The sequence below is a fragment of the Bubalus kerabau genome, chromosome 10 (genome assembly GCF_029407905.1).
Source record: "Bubalus kerabau isolate K-KA32 ecotype Philippines breed swamp buffalo chromosome 10, PCC_UOA_SB_1v2, whole genome shotgun sequence".
NCBI lineage: Eukaryota > Metazoa > Chordata > Mammalia > Artiodactyla > Bovidae > Bubalus > Bubalus kerabau.
Window position 1 is genome coordinate 8239343 of NC_073633.1, and position 27065 is coordinate 8266407.

The 27065-nt window shown below is 41.2% G+C and overlaps 1 long non-coding RNA gene across 5 annotated transcripts in view; it reads right to left on the reverse strand.

Moving 5' to 3' along the window:
• LOC129620804 (uncharacterized) overlaps positions 1 to 27065 on the reverse strand; it is a 145287-nt gene that overhangs the window by 13018 nt on the left and 105204 nt on the right. For all 5 annotated transcript variants that reach the window (XR_008698728.1, XR_008698727.1, XR_008698725.1 and 2 more), the window contains one exon: positions 259 to 408. This is a non-coding gene — a long non-coding RNA (uncharacterized LOC129620804). The remainder of the gene's footprint in view (positions 1 to 258; positions 409 to 27065) is intronic.

Here is a 27065-nt window from a genome sequence, read left to right on the forward strand (position 1 = left end):
TGTAAGCCAAGAGAAGAGGTATCACGATAAAACCTACCTTATTGGTACCCTGATCTTGGATATCCCAGCCTCCAGAACTATTAGAAATAAATGTTTGTTTAAGCCACCCAGCCTGTTATATTTTTATGACAGCTCAAGATTCTATTACAAGTAGTGAGAAAATGAAGCAATTTTAAGAAAAAAGAGTTACATTTAAGTAAGAGTTGATATGCTATACAGACTTTTTCTAAAAATAGAGAGACTGCATTTCCTAGAGACCATGTTAAATAGCCTGGGGTCTATCTGGCTCTTTTTTCTTTCACCAGAACTTCAGAAGTCACATATTTGGATGTCGCAGCTGCAAGGTGGAAGCAGACTGTTTCCCTGATGTCCTCTCTGTAGTAGTTTCCCAGTCCACATGAGCCTGGGCTGTAAGCAAGAAAACACCTTTAAACAACAGGCATTTCAGGATTTATTTATCACACAGCTGCACCTAGCCTAACTAACACATCAAGATGGAACTAAACCACTAGACAAGGGTAATGTATACGGAGGGAAGTTAATTCTAAAGCCTGTGCTTTGTTTGGGAAAACAGTAGCTATATTGACTAATTATGCATATTTAAGACAAATATGATATGAATGTAATTTCAAAGAATTACAGGGAAAATGGAAAATAAAGAGAACTCAATCAGTTACACTTAAATATTTAAGGTGAAACAGCATGATATCTGTGATTTCATTTAAAATTCTAAAACAAAAAAGAGAGAGAAGGGTTAAATAAATTATATGTAGCAAAACTGATAATTTCCACATGTGTATGAGAGTATATAGGAATTTATCATACTATTTTCCTACTTTTGTATATACTAGACTTTTTTTTTGGAGAAGGAAATGGCAACCCACTCCAGTATTCTTGCCTGGAGAATCCCAGGGACAGAAGAGCCTAGTGGGCTGCCATCTATGGTGTCCCACAGAGTTGGACACGACTGAAGCGACTTGGCAGCAGTAGCAGACTTTTTTTAGATAACAAGTTTTTCCTTAAAGGCCATAAAAGTGTTGGAGCTGGCCTGGGAACAGAACACATTGAGGATGACAGAACGAGAAAAGAAGGGAATCAGGTAAATTGATGAAATCATCAAGCTGTTAATTCAACAAATAAACAGCCTTAATGCGTTCAATATGTCCTTCAAAAGAAGATACCAAACAGGATTAAATGTGCAAAGATTTTATTAAGGAAAAGGGACCAGGTGAGAAAGGCTGGAAGAGACATCCAATTGTAATACAAGTCTGACTCCTGAGGGAAGAAGGTTTGGATAGAAGTGTCCAAGATGGTCTGGGGGTCCACAAGCCAAAGCCAGCTATCAGAGGAGTCCAATGTCTCCAAGAATCGGGTTGCCTAAGCCTCAATGCCACACTCAGTCATTGGTGGGGAGCAGCCTGTGGGAAGCATGGCTTCCATGAACATGAAGCAATGGTTCTCAGAGACCAGCAGCTAAGTTTCTTGATTGATCACACTCTCTGTAGTTAGAAGTCTGCAAGGTACACTCCTATGGCTATCATTCCTTATTCCTCTACCCCTCTTTTCTGGGGACTTTTTTCTACATAAAGTAGTAAGATTCCTATTTAAGCCAAAGGAATCCTGATTTACTACAAATAAAGTATTCATAGCCACCATATAATGATAAAACAAGCAGGTCACAAGAAGAATATCATAATTTTAAACTTGCATTTGCCTAACTGCATGACATCTAAATATACAAAGGAATGCTGCCAGATGTAGGTGACATTAATGAATTCACACTGAGAGTTCAATGTTTTAACATCTCTTTCAGTGATTTATAGTTTAATTAAACATAATATTAGTAAAAATATAGGAGAATTAAACATCATAATTAACAAACTCAAAGCAATAAAAAAGATTCATTTATTTTATGTGCACAGAAAAGACAAAAAATAAGGGTTTAGTAGCAAGAATCAATGAATAGCAAATAATCAATGTGCACTTTTGGTACAAGTATTTGGTGCAATATGTAGGGAAAAGACTACTCTTCCACTCTGTTTATAAAGTGTAATTTATTCAGTCTTTTCTTTTTTTTAATTATTATTTTTTATATATTTTTAAATTTGAAATGGAGGCTAATTACTTCACAATATTGTGGTGGTTTTTGCCATACATTCACATGAATCAGCCCTGGGTGTACATGTGTTCCCCATCCTGAACCCCCCTCCCACCTCACTCCCCATCCCATCCCTCAGGGTCATCCCAGTACACCGGCCCTGAGCACTATGTCTCATGCATCAAACCTGGACTGGCAATCTGTTTCACATATGATAATATACATGTTTCAATGCTATTCTCTCAAATCATCCCACCCTCACCTTCTCCCACAGAGTCCAAAGTTTGTTCTTTACATCTGTGTCTCTTTTGCTGTCTCGCATATAGGGTCATCGTTACCATTTTTATAAATTCCATATATTTGTGTTAATATACTATACTGGTGTTTTTCTTTCTGACTTACTTCACTCTGTATAATAGGCTCCAGTTTCATTCGCCTCATTAGAACTGATTCAAACACATTCTTTTTAACAGTTGAGTAATACTCCATTGTGTATATGTACCACTGCTTTCTTATCCATTCATCCGCTGATGGGCATCTAGGTTGCTTCCATGTCTTGGCTATTGTAAACAGTGCTGCGATGAACATTGGGTACACGTGTCTCTCTCAATTCTGGTTTCCTTGGTGTGTATGCCCAGCAGTGGGATTGGTAGGTCATATGGCAGTTCTATTTCCAGTTTTTTAAGGAATCTCCACACTGTTCCCCATAGTGGCTGTACTAGTTTGCATTCCCACCAACACTGTAAGAGGGTTCCTTTTTCTCCGCACCCTCTTCAGCATTGATTGTTTGTAGACTTTTTGACAGCAGCCATTCTGACCGGCGTGACATGGTACCTCGTGATTTTGATTTGCATTACTCTGATAATGAGTGATGTTGAGCATCTTTTCATGTGTTTGTTAGCCATCTATATGTCTTTTTTGAAGAAATGTCTGTTAAGTTCTTTGGCCCATTTTTTGATTGGGTCACTTATTTTTCTGGAATGGAGCAGCAGGAGTTGCTTGTATATTTTTGAGATTAATTCTTTGTCAGTTCCTTCGTTTGCAATTATTTTCTCCCATTCTGAGGGCTGTCTTTTCGCCTTGCTTATAGTTTTCTTCGTTGTGCAAAAGCTTTTAAGTTTAATTAGGTCCCATTTGTTTATTTTGCTTTTATTTCCATTATTCTGGGAGGTGGGTCATAGAGGATCCTGCTGTGATGTATGTCAGAAAGTGTTTCACCTATGTTCTCCTCTAGGAGTTTTATAGTTTCTGGTCTTACATTTAGATCTTTAATCCATTTTGAGTTTATTTTTGTGTATGGTGTTAGAAAGTGTTCCAGTTTCATTCTTTTATAAGTAGTTGACCAGTTTTCCCAGCACCACTTGTTAAAGAGATTGTCTTTTCTCCATTGTATATTCTTGCCTCCTTTGTCAAAGATAAGGTGTCCATTGGTGCATGAATTTATCTCTGAGCTTTCTATTTTGTTACATTGATCTATGTTTCTGTCTTTGTACCAGTACCATACTGTCTTAATGACTGTTGCTTTGTAGTATAGCCTGAAGTCAGGCAGGTTGATTCCTCCACTTCCAGTCTTCTTTCTCAAGATTGCTTTGGCTACTAGAGGTTTTTTGTATTTCCATACACATTGTGAAATTATTTGTTCTAGTTCTCTGAAAATTGCTGTTGGTACCTTGATAGGGCAGAGAAGGCAACAGCACCCCACTCCAGTACTCTTGCCTGGAAAATCCCATGGACAGAAGAGCCTGGTGGGCTACAGTCCATGGGGTCGCTAAGAGTCAAACACGACTGAGCGACTTCACCTTCACTTTTCACTTTCATGCATTGGAGAAGGAAATGGCAACCCACTCCAGTGTTCTTGCCTGGAGAATCCCAGCGACGGGGGAGCCTGGTGGGCCGCCATCTATGGGGTTGCACAGAGTCGGACACGACTGAAGCGACTTAGCAGCAGCAGTAGCAGCTTGATAGGGATTGCATTGAATCTATAGATTGCTTTGGGTAGTATACTCGTTTTCACTATATTGATTCCTCCGATCCATGAACATGGTATATTTCTCCATCTATTTGTGTCATCTTTGATTTCTTTCATCAGTGTTTTATAGTTTTCTATATATAGGTCTTTTTTTTCTTTAGGTAGATTTATTGCTAAGTATTTTATTATTTTTGTTGCAATGGCGAGTGGAATTGTTTCTTTAATGTCTCTTTTTGTTTTCTCATTGTGAGTGTATAGGAATGCAAGGGATTTCTGTGTGTTAATTTTATATCCTGCATCTTTACTATATTCGTTGATTAGCTCTAGTAATTTTCTGGTGGAGTCTTTAGGGTTTTCTATGTACAGGATCATGTCATCTGCAAACAGTGAGTTTTACTTCTTCTTTTCCAATCTGGATTCCTTTTATTTATTTTTCTTCTCTGATTGCTGTGGCTAAAACTTCCAAAACTATGTTGAATAGTAGTGGTGAGAGTGGGCTTCCTTGTCTTATTCCTGACTCTAGGGGAAATGTTTTCAATTTTTCATCACTGACAATAACGTTTGCTGTGGGTTTATCATATATGGCTTCTATTATATTGAAGTATGTCCCTCTATGAAGGTATGTTCCTTGCTTTTGAACTGTGGTGTTGGAGAAGACTCTTGAGAGTCTTGGACTTGCAGTCTCCTTGGACTGCAAGGAGATCCAACTAGTCCATCCTAAAGGAGATCAGTCCTGGATGTTCTTTGGAAGAAATGATGCTACAGCTGAAAATATAGTACTTTGGCCACCTCATACTAAGAGTTGACTCATTGGAAAAGACTCTGATGCTGGGAGGGATTGGGGGCAGGGGGAGAAGGGGACGACAGAGGATAAGATAGCTGGATGGCATCAGTGACTCGATGGACGTGAGTTTGAGTGAACTCCGGGAGTTGGTGATGGACAGGGAGACCTAGCATGCTGCAGTACATGGGGTCACAAAGAGTCAGGCACGACTGAGTGACTGAACTGAACTGATGTTCCTTCTATGCCTCTTTGTAGAGAGTTTTCATCATAAATGGATGTTGAATTTTATCAAAGGCTTTCTCTGCATCTATTGAGATAATCATATGGGTTTTATCTTTCAATTTGTTAATGTGGTGTATCACGTTGATTGATTTGTGGATATTGAAGAATCCTTGCATCCCTGAGATAAAGCCCACTAGGTCATGATGTATGATATTTTTAATATGTTGTTGGATTCTGTTTGCTAGGATTTTGTTAAGGCTTTGCATCTATGTTCATCAGTGATATTGGCCTGTAGTTTTATTTTTTGTGTGTGGCATCTTTGTCTGGTTTTGATATAAGGGTGATGGTGGCCTCATAAAATGAGTTTGGAAGTTTACCTTCCTCTGCAATTTTCTGGAAGAGTTTGAGTAGGATAGGTGTTAGCTCTTCTCTAAATTTTTGATAGAATTCAGCTGTGAAGCCGTCTGGTCCTGGGCTTTTGTTTGTTGGAAGATTTCTGATTACAGTTTCGATTTCTGTGCTTGTGATGGGTCTGTTAAGATTTTCTATTTATTCCTGGTTCAGTTTTGGAAAGTTATACTTTTCTAAGAATATTTCCATTTCTTCCAAGTTGTCCACTTTATGGGCATATAGTTGCTGATAGTAGTCTCTTATGATCCTTTGTATTTCTGTGTTGTCTGCTGTGATTTCTCCATTTTCATTTCTAATTTTGTTGATTTGATTCTTCTCCCTTTTTTTCTTGATGAGTTTGGCTAATTGTTTGTCTATTTTATTTATCTTCTCAAAGAACCAGGTTTCACTTTGTTCATTTTTGCTATGCTCTGCTTTGTTTGTTTTTCATTTATTTTTGCCCTAATTTTTATGATTTCTTTCTTTCTACTAACCCTGGGGTACTTCATTTCTTCTTTTCCTAGTTGCATTAGGTGTAAAGTTAGGTTATTTGATTTTTCTCCTGTTTCTTGAGGTAGGCTTGTATTGCTATGAACCTTCCCCTTAGCACTGCTTTTACTGAATCCCATAGGTGTTGGGTTGTTGTGTTTTCATTTTCATTCTTTTCTATGTATATTTTAATTTCTTTTACAATTTCTTCTGTGATTTTTTGGTTATTCAGAAGTGTATTATTTAGCCCTCATAGATTTTTGAATTTTTAATAGTCTTTTTTCCTGTTCAGTTCACTTCAGTTGCTCAGTCTTGTCTGACTCTTTGCGACCCCGTGAATCCCTGTTCAGTTCAGTCACTCAGGCGTGTCCTTCTCTTTGCGACCCCATGAATCACAGCATACCAGGCCTCCCTCTCCATCACCAACTCCTGGAGTTTACTCAAGCTCATGTCCATCGAGTCGGTGATGCCATCCAGTCATCTCATCCTCTGTCGTCCCCTTCTCCTCCTACCCCCAATCCCTTGCAGCATCAGGGTCTTTTCCAATGAGTCAACTCTTCACATGAGGTGGCCAAAGTATTGGACTTTCGGCTGTAGCATCAGTCCTTGAGAACCCCACGAACAGTATGAAAAGGCAAAATGATAAGATACTGAAAGAGGACCTCCCCAGGTCGGTAAGTGCCCAATATGCTACTGGAGATCAGTGGAGAAATAATTCCAGAAAGAATGAAGGGATGGAGCCAAAGCAAAAACAATACCCAGTTGTGGATGTGACGTGATAGAAGCAAAGTCCGATGCTGTAAAGAGCAATATTGCATAGGAACCTGGAATGTTAGGTCCATGAATCAAGGCAAATTGGAAGTGGTCAAACAGGAAATGGCAAGAGTGAACATCGACATTCTAGGAATCAGCAAACTAAAATGGACTGGAATGGGTGAATTTGACTCAGATGACCATTATATCTACTACTGTGGGCAAGAATCCTTTAGAAGAAATGGAATAGCCATCATGGTCAAGAAGAGTCCGAAATGCAGTACTTGGATGCAATCTCAAAAACAACAGAATGATCTCTGTTCTTTTCCAAGGCAAACCATTCAATATCACGGTAATCCAAGCCTATGCCCCAACCAGTAATGCTGAAGAAACTGAAGTCGAATGGTTCTACGAACACCTACAAGACCTTTTAGAACTAACACCCAAAAAAAGATGTCCTTTTCATTATAGGGGACTAGAATGCAAAAGGAGGAAGCCAAGAAACACCTGGAGTAACAGGCAAATTTGGCCTTGGAATACGGAATGAAGCAGGGCAAAGACTAATAGAGTTTTGCCAAGATAACGCACTAGTCATAGCAAACAGGCTCTTTTAACAACACAAGAGAAGACTCTACACATGGACATCACCAGATGGTCAATACCAAAATCAGATTGATTATATTCTTTGCAGCCAAAGATGGAGAAGCTCTATACAGTCAGCAAAAACAAGACCAGGAGCTGACTGTGGCTCAGATCATGAACTCCTTATTGCCAAATTTAGAATTAAATTGAAGAAAGTAGGGAAAACCACTAGACCATTCAGGTATGACCTAAATCAAATCCCTTATGATTAAACAATGGAAGTGAGAAATAGATTTAAGGGACTATGTCTGATAGACAGAGTTCCTGATGAACTATGGAAGAAGGCTCATGACATTGTACAGGAGACAGGGATAAAGACCATCCCCAAGAAAAAGAAATGAAAAAAGCAAAATGGCTGTCTGAGGAGGCCTTACAAATAGCTGTGAAAAGAAGAGAAGCGAAAAGCAAAGGAGAAAAGGAAAGATATAAGCATCTGAATGCAGAGTTCCAAAGAATAGCAAGGAGAGATAAGAAAGCCTTCCTCAGCAATCAATGCAAAGAAATAGAGGAAAACAACAGAAAGGCAAAGACTAGAGATCTCCTCAAGAAAATTAGAGATACCAAGGGAACATTTCATGCAAAGATGGGCTCAATAAAGGACAGAAACGGTATGGACCTAACAGAAGCAGAAGATATTAAGAAGAGATGGCAAGAATACACAGAATAACTGCACAAAAAAAGATATTCACGACCCAGATAATCATGATGGTGTTATCACTCACCAAGAGCCAGACATCCTGGAATGTGAAGTCAAGTGGGACTTAGAAAGCATCACTACAAACAACGCTAGTGCAGGTGATGGAATTCCAGTTGAGCTATTTCAAATCCTGACAGATGATGCTGTGAAAGTGCTGCACTCAATATGCCAGCAAATTTGGAAAACCCAGCAGTGGCCACAGGACTGGAAAAGGTCAGTTTTCATTCCAATCCCAAAGAAAGGCAATGCCAAAGAAAGCTTAAACTACCGCACAATTGCACTCATCTCACATGCTAGTAAAGTAATGCTCAAAATTCTCCAGGCCAGGCTTCAGCAATACGTGAACCATGAACTTCCAGATGTTCAAGCTGGTTTTAGAAAAGGCAGAGGAACCAGAGATCAAATTGCCAACATTTGCTGGATCATAGAAAAAGAAAGAGAGTTCCAGAAAAACCTCTATTTCTGCTTTATTGACTATGCCAAAGCCTTTGACTGTGTGGGTCAAAATAAACTGTGGAAAATTCTGAAAGATGGAAATATCAGACCACCTGACCTGCCTCTTGAGAAACCTATATGCAGGTCAGGAAGCAACAGTTAGAACTGGACATGGAACAACAGACTGGTTCCAAATAGGAAAAGGAGTATGTCAAGGCTGAATATTGTCACCCTGTTTGTTTAACTTCTATGCAGAATACATCATGAGAAACGATGGGCTGGAAGAAGCACAAGCTGGAATCAAGATTGCCGGGAGAAATATCAATAACCTCAGATATGCAGATGACACCACCCTTATGGCAGAAAGTGAAGAGGAACTAAAGAGCCTCTTGATGAAAGTGAAAGAGGAGAGTGAAAAAGTTGGCTTAAAGCTCAACATTCAGAAAACGAAGATCATGGCATCTGGGCCCATCACTTCATGGGAAATTAATGGGGAAATAGCAGAAACAGTGATACCCCTCATCCAAGGTAAGGACCAGCGGCTGTGCTTTGCTGGAGCAGCCGTGAAGAGATACCCCACGACCAAGGTAAGAGAAACCCAAGTAAGATGGTAGGTATTGCAAGAGGGCATCAGAGGGCAGACACACTGAAACCATAATTACAGAAAACTAGCCAATCTGATCACATGGACCACAGCCTTGTCTAACTCAATGAAACTAAGCCATGCAGTATGGGGCCACCCAAGACATACAAGTCACGGTGGGGAGGTCTGACAGAATGTAATCCACTGGAGAAGGGAATGGTAAACCACTTCAGTATTCTTGCCTTGAGAACCCCATGAACCCCTGTAGTTGACATCTAATCTTACCACATTGTGATCAGAAAAGATGCTTGAGATGATTTCAATTGTTTTTTAATTTACCAAGGCTAGATTTAATATAGCCCAGGATGTGATCTATCCTGGAGAAGGTTCCATGTGCACCTGAGAAAAAGGTGAAATTCATTGTTTTAGGGTGAAATGTCCTATAGATACAATTAGGTCTAACTGGTCCATTGTATCATTTAAAGTTTGTGTTTCCTTGTTAATTTTCTCTTTAGTTGATCTATCCGTAGGTGTGAGTGGGGTATTAAAGTTTCCCACTATTATTGTGTTACTGTTAATTTCCCTTTTCCTACTTGTTAGCATTTGCCTTACATATTGTGGTGCTCCTATGTTGGGTGCATATATATTTATAATTGTTATATCTTCTTGAATTGATCCTTTGATCATTATGTAGTGTCCTTCTTTTGTCTCTTTTCATGGCCTTTATTTCAAAGGCTATTTTATCTGATATGAGTATTGCTACTCCTGCTTTCTTTTGGTCTCCATTTGTGTGAAATATCTTTTTCCAGCCCTTCACTTTCAGTATGTATGTGTCCCTAGGTTTGAGGTGGGTCTCTTGTAGACAGCATATATAGGGGTCTTGTTTTTGCATCCATTCAGCCAGTCTTTATCTTTTGGTTGGGTCATTCAACCCATTTACATTTAAGGTAATTATTGATAAGTATGATCCCGTTACCCTTTACTTTGTTGTTTTGGGTTTGAGTTTATAAATCTTTTCTGTGTTTCCTGTCTAGAGAAGATCCTTTAGAGTTTGTTGAAGAGCTGGTTTGGTGAGGCTGAATTCTCTGTAAGAGGTGGGAATATCAGACCACCTGACCTGCCTCTTGACAAACTTGTACGGTCAGGAAGCAACAGTTATAACTGGACTTGGAACAACAGACTGATTCCAAATAGGAAAAGGCGTATGTCAAGGCTGTATATTATCACCCTGCTTATTTAACTTATATGCAGAGTACATCATGAGAAATGCTGGGCTGGAGGAAGCACAGGCTGGAATCAAGATTGCCAGGGAAAATATCAATAACCTCAGATTTGCAGATGACACCACCCTTGTGGGAGAAAGTGAAGAAGTACTAAAGAGCCTCTTGATGAAAGTGAAAGAGGAGAGTGAAAAAGTTGGCTTCAAGCTCAACATTCAGAAAACTAAGATCATGGTATCTGGTCCCATCACTTCATGGCAAGTAGATGGGGAAACAGTGGAAACAGTGTCTGGCTTTATTTTTCTGGGCTCCAAAAACACTGCAGATGGTGATTGCAGCCATGAAATTAAAAGTGGCTTACTCCTTGGAAGGAAAGTTATGACCAACCTAGACAGCATATTCAAAAGCAGAGACATTACTTTGTCAACAAAGGACTGTCTAGTCAAGGCTATGATTTTTCCAGTGGTCATGTATGGATATGAGAGTTGGACTATAAAGAAAGCTGAGCGCTGAAGAATTGATGTTTTTGAACTGTGGTGTTGGAGAAGACTCGTGAGAGTCCCTTGGACTGCAAGGAGATCCAACCAGTCCATCCTAAGGAAATCAGTTCTGGGTGTTCATTGGAAGGACTGATGCTGGAGCTGAAACTCCAATACTTTGGCCACCTGATGCAAAGAGGTGACTCATTTGAAAAGACCCTGATGCTGGGAAAGATTGTGGGCAGGAGAAGTGGGCAACAGAGGATGAGATGGTTGGATGGCATCACCGACTCAATGGACATAGATTTGGGTGGACTCTGGGAGTTAGTGATGGACAGGGAGTCGGTGATGGACAGGGAGTCCTGGCGTGCTGCGGTTCATGGGGTCTCAAAGAGTCGGACATGACTGAGCAACTGAACTGAACTGAACTGAATTCTCTCAGCTTTTGCTTATCTGTAAATCTTTTGGTTTCTCCTTCATAATTGAATGAGATCCTTGCTGGGTCCAGTAATCTGGGTTGTAGGTTTTCTCTTTCATCACTTTAAGTATGCCTTGCCATTCCCTTCTGGCTTGAAGAGTTTCTATTGAAAGATCAGCTATTATCCCTATGGGAATCCCCTTGTGAGTTATTTGTTTGTTTTTTTTTTTTTTTTCCCTTGCTGCTTTTAATATTTGTTCTTTGTGTTTGATCTTTGTTAATTTGATTAATATGTGTCTTGTGGTGTTTCACGTTGAGTTTATCCTATTTAGGACTCTCTGGTTTTCTTGGACTTGGGTAACTATTTCCTTCCCCATTTTAGGGAAGTTTTCAACTATTAGCTCCTCAAGTATTTTCTCATGGCCTCTCTTTTTGTCTTCTTCTTCTGGGACTCCTATGATTCAAATGTTGGGACATTTAACATTGTCCCAGAGGTCTCTGAGATTGTTCTCATTTCTTTTAAATCTTTTTTTCTTTTTCCCTCTATGCTTCATTTATTTCCACCATTCTATCTTCCACCTCACTTATCCTATCTTCTATCTCAGTTATTCTACTGTTGGTTCCCTCCATAGTACTTTTGATCTAATTTATTACATTATTCATTATTGATTTACTCTTTTTTATTTCATCTAGGTCCTTGTTAAGCTTCTCTTGCATCTTCTCAGTCCTTGTCTCCAGACTATTTATCTGTAAATCCATTTTGTTTTCAAGATTTGGGATCATTTTTACTATCATTATTCTGAGTTCTTTTTCAGGTAGACATCCTATCTCCCCCTCTTTTGTTTGGTTTGGTGGGCTTTTATCAAGTTCCTTTACCTGCTGTATATTTCTCTGCCTTTTCATCTTGTTTACGTTTCTGTGTTTGGGGTGGCCTTTCTGTATGCTGGAAGTTTGTGGTTCCTCTTTATTGTGGAGGTTCCTCCCTGTTGGTGGGGTTGGACGAGTGTGGCTTGTCAAGGTTTCCTAGTTAGGGAAGCTTGCATAGGTGTTCTGGTGTGTGGAGATGGACCTCTTCTCTCTGGAGGGCAATGAATTGTCCAGTAGTGAGTTTTGAGGTGTCTATGGGTTTGGTCAGAGAAGGCAATGGCACCCCACTCCAGTACTCTTGCCTGGAAAATCCCATGGATGGAGGAGCCTGGCAGGCTACAGTCCATGGGGTCACTAAGAGTCAGACACGACTGAGCGACTTCACTTTCACTTTTCACTTTTATGCATTGGAGAAGGAAATGGCAACCCACTCCAGTGTTCTTGCCTGGAGAATCCCAGGGACTGGGGAGCCTTGTGGGCTGCCGTCTATGGGGTCGCACAGAGACAGACATGACTGAAGTGACTTAGCAGCATGGGTTTGGTGTAATTTTTGTCCACCTGTATTTTTGCGCTCAGGGTTATGTTCCTGCGTTGTTGGAGAATTAGCTTGGTATGTCTTTCCCTGAAACTTGCTGGCTCTTGGGTGGAGCTTGGTTTCAGTGTACGTATGGAGGCTTTTGGATAAGCTCTTGTTGATTAATGTTCCCTGGAGTCAGGGGTTTGCTGGTGTTCTCTGGTTTTGGACTTAAGCCTCCTGCCTCTGGCTTTCAGTCTTATTCTTACAGTAGCCTCAACACTTCTCCATCCATACAGCACCGATGATAAAACATCTAGGTTAATGGTGAAAAGATTCTGTACAGTGAGGGACACCCAGAGAGGTTCACAGAGTTACATGGAGAAGAGAAGAGGGAGGACAGAGATAGAGTTGACCAGGAGAAGAGGGGGAATCAAAACGAGAGAGAGAATCTAGCCAGTAATCAATTCCCTATTTGCTCTCCACAGTCTGGAACACTCAGAGAGGTTCATGGAGCTCCACAGAGACGAGAAGAGGGAGGACAGAGATAGAGGTGACCAGGAGGAGAAGAGAGGAAGTCAAAAGGAGAGAGACCAATCTAGCCAGTGATCAGTTCCCTAAGTGTTCTCCACAGCCTGGAATACCCAAAGAGATTCACAGGGTTAAGTAAAGAAGAGAAGGGGGAGGGAGGAGATAGAGGTGACCTGGGGGAGAAAAGGGAGAGTCAAAAGGGGAAAGAGCAATCAAGCCAGTACTCACACTCCTAAGTAAAAATGGGTTCTAAAGATTGGATTCTTAAAGGTACAAAATTGATAACAAATACCAAAAAACAAAGGTTAAAAATCTAGAGTAGAGGTTAGACTCTCAAAAATACAATGAACTGAACTGAACTGAAAAAAAAAATAGCAAAATTTATTATAAAATATATATGAAATTTGCTTTAAAAATAGGGTCCTTTGCAATGTAATTGTAGGTTTTAAAAATGAAAATTAAAGGAGTAATAAAGAACTTAAAAAAATTTTTTAATGAAAATAGTAAAATATATCTAGGAATTTCTCTGGAGCTGTTGAGGGCAATGTGGGGTCATTTCAGTTTCAGATAGTTCCTTGTTCAAGCTTATACTTCTTCTCAAGGTCTATAGGTCCCTTCCAATGTAGTCAATGCTAACAATGCTAACAGGGTTTTAATATGGGGTACCTGTCACTTCCAAAGCAGTTCCCTCTTCTTTATTTATTTCGGCTTCCTCTGTTTTCAAGTCTCCAGTATCTAACTTCCACCCTGATACAAGGGGGCGAAGCTGGTCATTTATTTAGGCTAACTTGTTCAACTGTGCTGCAGGGAGGGAGGAACACTGCAAACAAATATCACTGGTGTGTGTGAGGAGTGCTCGGAGTGTTGGCCACACTGGGTTTGCCCCCATTCACGGCGTCTGTGCTTTCATGGGCTACAATTCTCATGCTCCAGGCTGCTTTGCAGGGGAACTGTCTAAAGTGGGCCCTGGGTTGCATGCACTTCCCAGGTCTAAGCCACTCAGGTTCAGGTTCTCAGGTACCCCACAAAGGCACAGACTCAGTTGGGCCTGCGTTTTGTGCCCTTCCCAGGTCCGAGCAGCTCAGATGATCAGGTGCTTGGCAAGCACATTCTCCCTGGGTGGGGCGGTGCGTCTTATCACCTCCCTGGTCCTGGATGCTTTTCCTGGGTGCGCAGCGGGAGTGCTGTCTCAGGTGTGCCATGTGTCTCTTCTGGGGCACTGATCTCTGGCTGTGACCCTCCTGGTGGATATCAACTGTCCAGGATCCCAGGAAGACTTGGTTAGCAACTGGGAGCCTGCTGGCAGTTTGGTAGAGGATGCCGTCTCTGGGGCCGAGTTTGCCCTTTTTCTTCTGGCTCTGGCTGTAGCCCACCTGCCTCCCTGCCTCCAGCAGGGGATGGGCCGGTCCACAACCGGCTAGCTCTCCTCTGGTATTTGCTCAGTTCTTTGTTCTGTGAGCGGGCGGCAGTGCCTTAGGTTAGAGGTTTTCGTGGGAAAGTTCTCTCTCTCGTTCTCTCTCTCGTTCTCTCTGTCTCTCTCTCTTGTTCTCTCTCTCTCTCTCTCCCCGCCCCCCCCCACACACACACACAATTTAGATTGCTGTCTCACATCAGCTCCCTCAGATTGCCCTCAGGGCATTCAGGCCTGGTCCTTACCCTAAGCAATGCAGCCCATGCCTCCCTGTTCAGCCCCTGCTTGCTGGAGGTGGAGGCGAGCGTCTGGACTACTTCTTCACTGGGAGTTGCAGTTAGGTGCCTAATTTGTGGGTTTTACTTATTTTTTCCTCCCAGTTATGTTGCCCTCTGAAATTCCAAAACTCCCTACAGACCCGCCAGTGAGAGGGTTTCCTGGTGTTTGGAAACTTCTCTTTTACGACTCCCTCCCCAGGATGGGTCTCCGTCCCTAACTCTTTTGTCTCTCTTTTTATCTTTTATATTTTGTCCTACCTCCTTTTGAAGACAATGGGCTGCCTTTCTGGGTTCCTGGTGTCCTCCACCAGTGTTCAGAAGTTGTTTTGTGATATTTGTTCAGCATTCAAATGATCTTCTGATGAATTTTGTGGGAGAGAAAGTGGTCTCCCCATCCTATACCTCTGCCATCTTAAGACCGCCCCTGTTCAGTCTTTTCAAAGGGTATATTGGCAAATACCAATCAAAATATACACTACATATACTTTTTGTCAAAGGAACACATGCATATGGAAGTCTACAAAATCATTTGGCAGTGTTTGTGCTGAAAAGCCAAAATCCCACCATCCCAATCCCAACTTTATCCACATCCCATCCTGACCTAAGCAAGCTCTTAATTGTTCCTGTTTTTAGTTCCATTACCCATATAGTTTTTATTTCCATGACTCTAGACAATAAGCTATCCCACTCTTCTTGATTTATCAACATTATTAAACTATCTATCGGCTTTCCTGATGTTCATGGTAAAGAATCCACCTGCAATGCAGGAGATCCCAGTTCCATTCCTAGGTCAGGAAGATCGGCTGAAGAAGGGATAAGCTACCCATTCCAGTGTCCTTGGGCTTCTCTTGTGGCTCAGCTGGTAAAGAATCTGCCTGCAATGTGGGAGACCTGGGTTCTATCCCTGGGTTGGGAAGATCCCCTGGAGGAGGGTGTGGCCACCCCCTCCAGTATTCCTGCCTGGAGAATCCCATGGACAGAAGAGCCTGGCAGGCTATGGTTCATAGTGTTGCAGAGTCAGACATGACTGAAGCAACTTAGCACGCATGCAGCTTTTGCTAGGCACATGTAACATCTAAGGTCTAAATATGACTCTTCCTCCAAACCTTGACTCCTCTAGATTATTACTCCTGCACCCCTTGGTATGTGGACATTTCAACCTTCACCTCAACAAGCTCTCAGTTTCTACCCTCAGCCTTCTTCCTTACCCTCTTCCATCTCTTCTTCTGTTTAGTACATAACATGGAAGCCAGGGAAGACTAGGGGCACCATTTTCCTTTCTACTCTGCTGTGCTGCCTTCCCACAATTCCCAGTGGAAATTGGGGCTCAGACTCTTACTGATTTGACTTCTCTTTCAACCTAAGATTTCTATCTTCTTGATGCACTAAAGTTAGAGAACCCAAGCATCATTTCTACCCTAGGTCCATCCTGGCTCCTTCCTTCAACAGGAAGAGTATTTCTTCCATGGACAATTGAGAGCTGCCTTTGTGTCATATCCCGAACTCTATCTATGGCTTGTGGTAAATTCTGTTATATCTCTAAGTTTTGTTCTTGGTATGTAAAATGACACTTCTGAAAATTATAGAAAAAATTTTTTACAGGAGCTAAAGTCTGGCTTTTCAACTCTTTGTGTTATGTTGACCTCAGAAGTTTATTTTAGGGGGAAAAATCTGAACATTTTTAAATTTGATTGCATTTCTGCTATATCAGTTCAAATGATTCCTCAAGTATCATTTGTCTCAGAATTAACAGAGGTGAGTTTTATATAAGAAAGAACAACAGAGGAGTTAATAAAATACTCTGCGAATTATTTTCCTGAAAACCAGATGAGTTACAATATCTGCTTTCATTGAGTTTATATTTAGTCTCAGGAAACTAAACATATAAGATGTTTCCTGATATTGGTAAAAGCATTTCAGATAAAACAAGTAACGTAATGGAGTATGACTTTATGTAGGGTTGGGATGAGGGTTCCCTTTAGCCTGCCCAGCCATCACCTTCTAGATAGCATCCATAGGTGATGGTTTCCCAGTGGCTTGTAGACTGGCTTCCTGATGGAGTCCACAGTGCAAGTGGCAGGAAGGATGTCTCTCTAATGCTCTACAAGAATTTTATCTGCCACTCTCCCAAGCTTGTTCCTCTCCCCAATTATAGAGAATCTGAGCTGCAGGAGAAAGCTGAGTCTTTGTGCCAGCACTTGGCACAGCTGGGGAAGCCAAGTGCTCACTCACCTGCTCTCCTTTCCTTCCTTGCAGGAGAAATTACAGAGCAAGAAGGTTTTGCTTAGTACTAAGCCAGCATGCCTTGGGGGAGGGGTGATACGTGCACAGTCAAGCTGTTTCTCTTATCTGCTCTAAACTCGGTATTTCGTTCCTCCAGTGGAGTGCTGGAACTTCTCTGAAAATCTAGATTTGAACAAAGTCTCTCTGGTTTTTGGATGACTGTCCAAGTCAATGTTCTCTGCTTCCCATACAGTGGCCAAGAGGGGCTGGAACCAGTTCACAGGCCACTGCACGGACCCCAGCCATGGAGGTCTCTCTGCCTGTTATTTGATATACAAGTGGGTAAGACTCCTCCAGGGTTCCTTGGTGTATGGGGCCACAGTTCCCACACAGACACTTTTGTTAATGGATAAATCTCAAATTTTGGTGGCACAGTAGTAAAGAATCTGCCTGTCAGTGCAGGGGATGTAGGTTCGATCCCTGGGTTGGGAAGATCCACTGGAGGAGGAAATGGCAACCCACTCCAGTAATTTTGCCTGGAAAATTCCAGAATACAGGAGCCATGTAGGCTCCAGCCCTTGGGGTCACAGAGAGTCAGATACGACTGAGCAGTTGAGCACACACACAATGATTAGTATTGCTTAGCATCTTTTTCAAATGTTTGTTGGCAACTTGTATTTTTTTTTTTCTGAGAAATGTCCATTCAAATCCTTTGCCTATAGTTTTAATTAGATTATTTTTTTTCTTTTTGTTGTTGAATTGTAGGAGTCTTTAAGTATGCTGGATATTAACCCTATATTAGATATATGGTTTACAAATATTTTCTCACATTTCCTAAGTTGCCTTTTCACTGGTGGTTGTTTTCTGGGATATGTAGGAGCTTTAATATCTGACCCAGTTCCACTTGGTTGTCTTTACTTTTGTTGCCTGTGCCACTGTAGCCTTTTTGAAGGCCAAGTACACAATTCTCCATTCAGCTGCAGTAAAGAACTGGAACTAAACACAGACTTCATGTCTGTGCTCCATCTGCTAAAGGGCACCATTTTGTAAGGTCTGGCCAAGGCGATCCTCTTCACCTTCATTTCACTGAAATGCCATTGACTTACTCAGCCATTTTTATAAGATGAAAATAATTACTTTTAAATCGCAGTGATAGATGTTGGAGCAGTTTTGGTGAAATTCCATGAGAATAGAAAAGTTTTGGAAATGTGTGAAGGATATATAAGCCTTTCTTTCCCTTTCTCCTGGAGAAGGGAAAGGCTACCCACTCCATTATTCTGGCCTGGAGAATTCCATGGACTGTATAGTCCATGGGGCCACATAGAGTCAGACATGACTGAGCAACTTTCACTTTCATTAGCTACACAATTTAGAAAATGAAATTTTTCTCATTTATTATTTTTCCTACTTTTAAAAATAGCCTGCAAGGATATACAGATATAGATACAGGTAGAAACAGAGATAGAAAGATAAATAGATAGATATAGAGATACAGAGATTGATAAATCAGTAGATAGGTAGATAGATTCTATCACACATCTTACTTAAACCTTATTATTCCATTAACTTTAGACATTAGCCTTTGAGCTTCACTTTGAGCCTCCTTACCCATTCTCCAATTTTTCTTTCTCTTACCCTCAGTATACCCCAGCTTCCATAGCTGCACTTGTACTTTAATATCATCAAAATGTTTAACTCTCACATTTTTTGAAATATAATAAAAAGCCAAGGCTTTAATGCTTTCACCATAGAGATGCTCCAAAAATTAGCTTCCAAAAGATAGGAAGCTGCCTGCAGAATTAGGGAAGATGAGAACATAAGAGGAAAGGCATTGGCATCACAGGACCTGGGTTCTAAAACCACCTCTGCCTCTAACTAACGATTGCTCATGGTCCTGGAGAAGTCACTTCTGCAGTCTCATTTCTTCATCAGCAAAATGAAGGATCTGGCCTAGGCTGCTAGTCTAGAATCTTTCAGCAATGCAAGGAAAAATGAAAATAGAATAGTATTGCTTGATTCAGGTGCCAAAGAGGAAAAGTACACCCATATCTTAGAAAATAAGTTGAGGCTAAAGTAAGGAGCATATCAACAGGACTTTATATTCATATCACTGGAGTTTGATGCATTTCAGCTCCAGTGGTATGCAGAGATGGCATATTTATTCCACTCTTTCAGTTAGAAAAATTAAAATGCAAATATATGGAAATTATGGACATTATAAATGAGAACAAGAAAGAAAAATAAAATCCTGATTACGGGTTGGATGAAAGGACACTATCAGAATCCTGAAATGAAACCCAAAAATCCATGCTTAGAGAACCACAGCCAATATAAATTCCCGTTCTCGCCCCTGCATTTCTAAGTCGCCACCTGGAGTCTCTACCATCAGTTAGTGCTCAGTGCTCCTGGCTGCATTATCTCATGTATGTAGGAGGCACAGAATCTCAATCCACAAAACTCAACTATGCCAAAATGCAACTTTATTTTCTATATATGACCTGACTTTCTTTCTCAAACTTTCCATTCCCACTTTTGGCAGAAACTTGAATTTGACACTTCTGGGTAAAAATCAATCAAGTCAGGGTTTTCGTAACTCTTATCCTCAGGGTTGCAGTTAAGTTCCAAGCACAAAGAAAGAGCAAAGACTGTGTGGTCCTTAGCATCAGAACCTGGGAAATGACCGTCATCATCGTCTCATCAGTCTGCACTGACATCTACTGAAGCGTCCTGGATCACTCTAGTCACTGATCGGCGCCTGTCTCCCACTGCCGTGTGCAGAACCCCACACAGCCTGTGTGGTCCCTGGCCAGCCACGCTCTCCAATGCCATCGCCACATCAGCCAGGCTGCACTCTTTTCATTCCAATGAGAGGCTCCCTCACATCCTGGGGCCTCCTTCAGTTCTTCCTCTGGCCCTGTCAGAAAGTATGTGGGAAAGGTCTAGAAGTTCTCCTCTGCCAATTTCAGACTGTAAGAAGACTGATAGCTTTGTCAGACCATGCCTGTCTGGATTCAGCTGTCAGCATTTCAATTCTCCTGCTCTTGCCACACAATGAGGGGTGCTGGGTACTCTTTGACTTGTTGTCTTTCCTGATCCCTCAGTATGAAGGACAGATCCTCCCAGACCTTGGATCACACATTCTCTCACACCTCTGCCCTTCACCAGGGAAGGTACCCAATGCCACATCCAGCCCTCTTTACTCCCTTCTGCTTTGCCAACATCTTCAATGTACAGGTGAAATAAGCAAGGCCCAGAGAAGTTAGCACACAGGCCTTGATCACACAGCTTATCCTCTCCTTTGATTCCAGTTTCCTCACTTACTTATTTCTCTGTTTGTTAAATAAACTTTTGCTGAGTTCCATAATTGCCATTCACCAAGAATAAAATGATAGCACTACCTTTGAACAACTCACAGTCTAGTGAAGAAGGTAACTGTTGTAAACAGATAATGATGATACACTTAAAAAATTGGCCAAATATATGCACAAGTGACATGACGGCTACAGTGGGAGCTCTCTGGTTAGTTCCCTACCAGAAATCCCACCCATACTGACACTCTTTCTTCTGATAGGAAACAAAGATGATTAACAGATTGATCACTAGCTGTTATTCTCTAAGCAGTCAGTAAAATCACAACAACTTTTCCCAGAAAATGGACCACATATATTCAACAACTGGAGGAAATAGTATTGCCTAAATATTGCTTACTTGTCGTTTTTCTCTGTCTCTGAATTCCTAAAAGAAATTCATTTCTTCTTCTAAAATTTTTGTATAGAACTCTTACATTTCTATAGAAGAATAAATAGAAACCTGTCCTACAATATCCAAAAACATTCAAGTGCAAAGTGACAGAAGATAGCCCTGGATCCACATTTCTGCCATGAGGAAAAGAATGAAAAAGTCAGGACCCCACTCCGTCCTCAGTGTGAAAGAACAGCCCCGTTAGCTCTGCAGGCATTTCAGCATTCAGCATTGCAAACTCTCTCTCCAGCAGTCCTGGGGCCCAGAATAGTTCAGACAGTGGGCAGAGGCAGAGCAGTGGGTACTTTGACATCACTTGGTACAGGTCCCAGTTGCTTGGAATTTCTGACTCACTAAAATCGGAATATTTAAATTATAGTCTATCCCAGAGAAGGAAGACAGCCAAGCAAACAGTGGTCCAGAAGAAGAAGAAAGCTGCTCTCATCAAATAAAGGGTGAGCCAGTGAGCAGACCAGTAGGCTGGAAGTGAAATAGTAGTGGAAGGAGCATTGTCAGAGGAGAAGCAGGCAGCTTAGTTTAACCAGCTCTGAAAAGCAGCTCTAGATGTGGAAGGCAGTGGGTGGCTGTTGTGAACAGAAGTCATGGGGCAGTCAAAGGAGAAAAATAAAGCTGCTGGCAGGAAAGCTAAGAAACTATGCCAGGCAGAGTCCCAAACCAAGCCCGGATTACAGCTAAGAAGCAGGTACACCCTGAGACACCCTCAAGAGGGAAGAAAGAAAGAATAAATCAAATAACTGCAACTGGTTATGGACACTTCTATGGCCCCAAAAGATATAGGGACACTTCCCAGTTAGTTACTGAAAGAGTGGCTGTTAATTGTGCTTCAGTAAAGGAGATGTAGGGCTTCCCTGGCGGCTCAGTGGTAAAGAATCCTCCTGCCAATGCAGGAGACATGGGTTCGATCCCTGATCCAGGAAGATCCCACATGCCATGGAGCATGTGTGTGCTCGTGTGCCACAACTACTGAGCCTGCGCTCTAGAGCCCAGGAGCTGCAACTACGGAAGCCCATTGTGCTCTAGAGCCCATGCTCTGCAAGAAGATAAGCCAGCAATGAGAACCCTACACACGGCAACTAGAGAGTAATGCCTGTGCCCCATAGCTAAAGAAAAGCCCACTCAGCAGGGAAGACTCAGAGCAGACAAAAATAAAATAAATAAATAAATAATTTACCAAGAAAAAGGAGACATGGGTATAAATAAAGACTAGATTTGGACAGTTGGGGGAAAAGCCAAGAAAAACAGAGAAAATGATTGCAGTGAACAAGAGGTACAGAACCAAAGAGAGAAGCTATGTGCTATAGAGGGAAGGACTTGTGTAGGAACTGCTTCAGAGAAGTGGCCACATTTGAAAGGCATCAAGGTGGAAAGGATGAAAACAGAGAATGGTGGGGAAACCAAGAAAGGAAAAAGCACAGAAAATAAACTTTATGTGTTCCTATGACTACAGAAGGGACCCAAAGAAAATAGCCTAGAACCAAGGGAAAAATTGGAAGGTAGGGAAAGAAAAGGTGTCCCGGACGAAATGAGCAGAGGCACCTACAGGAAGCCCCAAAAGTCATAACTAGAGAAATAGCTAAAACTGGAATGTGCTTATAGATTTGAAATCTGAGAAGACAGGGAGAGTCGTAAAGACCTAGTATTTTAGCTTTTATTTATCATATCAGTGACAGTCAAATCAGATCACAGGTGTAAACAAGCCACCAAAGGTATACACGTGGGTTTACAGTTTTAAGTTACTATTTTGTAATATTATCAACAATATAAATAAAGCATATCCATTGTCCAGAACACTATCAAAACATAATTCACGCAGGTAAACTCAAGAGCAGCCTTTGTTGTGCTTCTAGCACTTAGCACTAACGCAAAGAAACCATTAGGATGAGCCAGACATGAGCTCATTCAGGAAGTCAGAAATTAAATGGCCCAGGGGATGGAGGGCCCACCCATGGATTAATAGCAGAAATTCAACTCTCATTCCCCAGGGGTATTTCATGCTCTCTGTGCTTCTTTTTCAATACCTCATCCAATTGCCCAAGGTAATCATAGCACTGACTGCCAGACATGGCCAGCTGTCTCCCCAAAATATGTTTTCTCTTTTGTTCTTTACTCAATATTTCTCCCCAAATTTTAGCTTAATAAATGGCTGACCAGCTCAAGTGTACATTTCTCAGCTTCTCTTGCAGCTATCTGTGCCAAGTGATTATGTTCTGGTCGATGGGATGAGCAAGAAAGTGATACTTGCAACTTACAGGCTGTGTGTTCCACATTATTCCCCTTTCCACTGGTCAGAATATGGTTATAATGACGAGAACCACAGTATCCATCTTAGACTGTAATTTGGAAAAAATGCACTGAGGATGGCAGAGCAATAGGACAGGGGGAGACTGGATCCCCAAAAGTGTGAAGCCACCCTATCAGGCCTGTACTGCTTATATTCAGACGGCTTCATGAGAGAAAGTGAATTTATATCTGCTTTAAGCTACTATTATTTGGGCCTTTGTTAGCAGCCATACCAATATCATAACTAAAATATCATCTTTTATGTAATAAGCCTGAATTTTTCAATCCACTTACTCAAATGTGCAAGAAATGCAAGTTAATTAGTCATTATGGCAACTTAACCTCTATTTCAAGCTCCATCTAATATGATGGTGAAAAAAAGTCATCCCAATCAAATTAGAATTTTCTCAGCCAATCAAGGTTTTCTCCAGTAATTTAGGGTTTTCTTCACTCCTGGTCCTCTGAGAGTCTTTATATATGAAGAGGGACTTACGGACTTGGCCACAATAAAGACATGCTGGCATTTTTCAAATTGTACGTTGGCTAGATATTGAGATTTCTCTAGTCCTGAAGTTCATGGGACATCTATTTACAGGTTCACATACATGTAAGGCTCTGCCCTGTATACTGGCCTTTTCTCAGCTTTGTCCAGATTACTGGCACCCACGTGGGAAAAGGACATCTTACTGTTCCCACACCCCATCCAGGGTGCCTCATCCAGTGTTGTCCTTCAGGGCCCTCTGCTTCGGCAGCCTGTGTGGATGCCTGATCCCTGCTCTTGCATGCTATAATAACAATGAAAAAGGAAGCCAGGCATAGCCCCTTCTATTCTTAAATTCATAAACTTTCTTAATCTTTTTCTTACCACCTTCTCCAACAATTTTTAATATTTCAAATTTTAAAAAAAATTTTTATAACTGCTGTGACAATCCACCCTAGAGGAATTGAGCCCTAATATTATTACTGCATTTTTGGCAAAACAATATCCTATTCAGATTTTCAACTTTTACAATTCACCAACCACAGTTCAGCGGGCCTAACAATATATTCATGCTTAGTTAAGCCTTTCCTCTGACATCTTATATTCAGTATAATTCAATTATGTGTGACCAACTCTCTGCATAATATTTTTTGGCTCCCCTAAATACCAAGTTAATATCCTTATATCCATGAATGTCAGGCTTGGTTATGTGTATTTGTTAGGGGTTTAAAAGGCAGGAACTTTACATTTCCCTGAATTCATCTCAAGTTTCATCTGTTTTTCCACATGGGCCAGGATCATAAGCATGATGTACTAAGTGATACTAAAGAGAAAATGACTACAGATAGTCAGCTGTTTGACCACCTCCACGTTGGTGACCTTTCCCTCTGCTCTACCTGGGCTCCTGTCATGGTTATGCCCTGAATTATGTTATCACTGGCATCTGCCCTTCCCCCCTAATCCCAGTTTCAAAGCTGCCACTCTCTAACCATGACCCTTACTGGTCCAGAAGATTTTCTCAAGAACTCCTTCTGATTTCTTAATGACCTCAAAACCACTTTTTCACTGTCCATTAGCTAATTACCCATTAGCTTCCCTTTTGTTCTCATCCATCCTTGATTCTAGGGCCCATCATAATAATCCCTTCCTTGCTAATACCCTCAACGCCCTGGCTGCTCTCTGTCTGTCATCCTTGCCTGGGAAAACCCTAGTCCTCTGGGAAAACCCTAGTCCTCTATAAGTTACCTTTTATCTTTTCAGCGTCTTTAGCTGAGGAGCTGTATAGTGCCAGCTTAAGTTAATAACTGAGTTCATTCACTCATTCATTCATTTACTAAATATTTCTCTAGCATCTACTATTTACCAGGCCATTCAGACAACATGGAGACAGACAAGGCACTTGCTTTCTGGAGCCTATATTCTTTTTTTTTTTAATTTAAATTTATTCATTTTAATTGGAGGCTAATTACTTTACAATATTGTATTGGTTTTGCCATACATCAGCATGAATCCGCCACGGGTGTACACGTATTCCCAATCCTGAACCCCCCTCCCACCTCCCTCCCCGTACCATCCCTCTGGGTAATCCCAGTGCACCAGCCCCAAGCATCCTGTATCCTGCATCAAACCTGGACTGGCGATTCATTTCTTATATGGTATTATACATGTTTCAATGCCATTCTCTCAAATCATCCCACCCTCTCCCTCTCCCACAGAGTCCAAAAGACTGTTCTATACATCTGTGTCTCTTTTGCTGTCTTGCATACGGGGTTATCGTTACCATCTTTCTAAATTCCATATATACGCATTAGTATACTGTATTGGTGTTGTTCTTTCTGGCTTACTTCACTCTGTATAATCGTGGAGCCTATATTCTAATCAACATGACTTGCTTGAAGTTTATGACCTCAAATGCGCTTTTATGAAAGGTCAGCAACTTTATGATTACTTTTTTGTATGCCTGCTTTCCCACTGTGTGAGTTGATCATTTTATACCTCTGCTTTCTCTCAAACCACCCATTCTCCCTGTTCTATCCATATCCTCACCTTATGATCTTGTCATTCTTCACTGACAAAAAATAGGCAAATTAACAGCCACAGGCCTCATCATATACTGAAGTCTCTCTTCCTTTCTGTTAACAAAGGAGGTTTTCCTCCTTCTCTCAAAACCAATCCCTACCCCTATGCCCTATGCTCTGGATCAAGGGCTTTTTCTTCCCTTATTAACTCTCTGAAGGAATAGTCCCATGACACATAAACATGCCCTCTTGAAATCTAACTTTTAAAAGTCCTCCTTTTTCCATGACCTCATCAAAACTAAATTATCCAAAGAGATGTCTATACATGCAATGTCAATTTACTCATTCCCATGCACTTTTCAATCCATTCTATTTCCAACATAGCACCACCCAATTCACCCCCACCATCCCGCTGGATGGCTCTTATCACAGTCACCAACTCCTTCTCCATGTTGCCCAACAAAACCCTCTTCATCCTACTAGACCTCATGTCAGCATTCAGCTCCATTGATAATTCTCTCCTCCTTGAAACACTCTTTCATCTTCTGGTTTCTATGGTTTCCAGGATTTCCTTTGCCATGTTAATCACTCCTTTTCAATCTCCTTTGCAGCTCTTTACCTGAGCTCTAAAGTATTGGTTCTCTCTAGGCTCTTCTCTTCCCACACATTTCCTAGGTGATCTTCTCCTTAATGTAACTTGAAAGAAAATGAAAATGTTAGTTGCTGCAGTCTTGTCCAACTCTTTGCAATCCCATGGACTGTAGACCACCAGGCTTCTCTGTCTATGGAATTCTCCAGGCAAGAACATGAGTGGGTTGCCATTCCCTTCTTAAAACACTGATAGATATAGATATAGATATAGAGATAGAGATAGATATAGATATATATGGTCAGGAATTCTCAAATTTATACCTCAGACCTTTCCTTTGCTCTCCAGACTCACATATCCAACTGCCCAACAGATGTTTAATTCCTCCGCAAGTCCTGTCTATTCTAATACATAGGTGGAGACACAGATTGTTTGACTCAATTCCTTTTTCTCCATCTCCACTGCCCCTACACCAAGGCTAAGATGAAACCACAACTATAGTCTCCTGTCTCCATTCTATATTCTTTTTTTAATATTTATTTTTTTAATTTTTCATTGTACCCAGTCTTAGTTGTAGATTGTGGGATCTAGTTTCCTAACCAGGACCCTTGAATTGGGAGCACAGAGTCTTAGCCACTGAATCACTAGGGAAGTCCCAGGCTGCTATTCTTGACCCTCCCTTTCCCCCACTTTCTTCACTCAGATGCCAGAGCAGTCCTAAAATATAAGTGATGTATTTTTTCTCCTGCTCAAACAAATCCTTTAATGGCTTCCCTTTTGTGTGATACAAATTTAAACCCTTTAACATTGACTGTAGACCCCTGCATGGCCTGGCCTGACCCATCTTGAACTTCATCACTTGTCTTTGTATATGCTGTTCCCTCCAGCTGAAATGCCCTTCCCCTCTATTTTTTACGTGCCTAGTTCCTTCT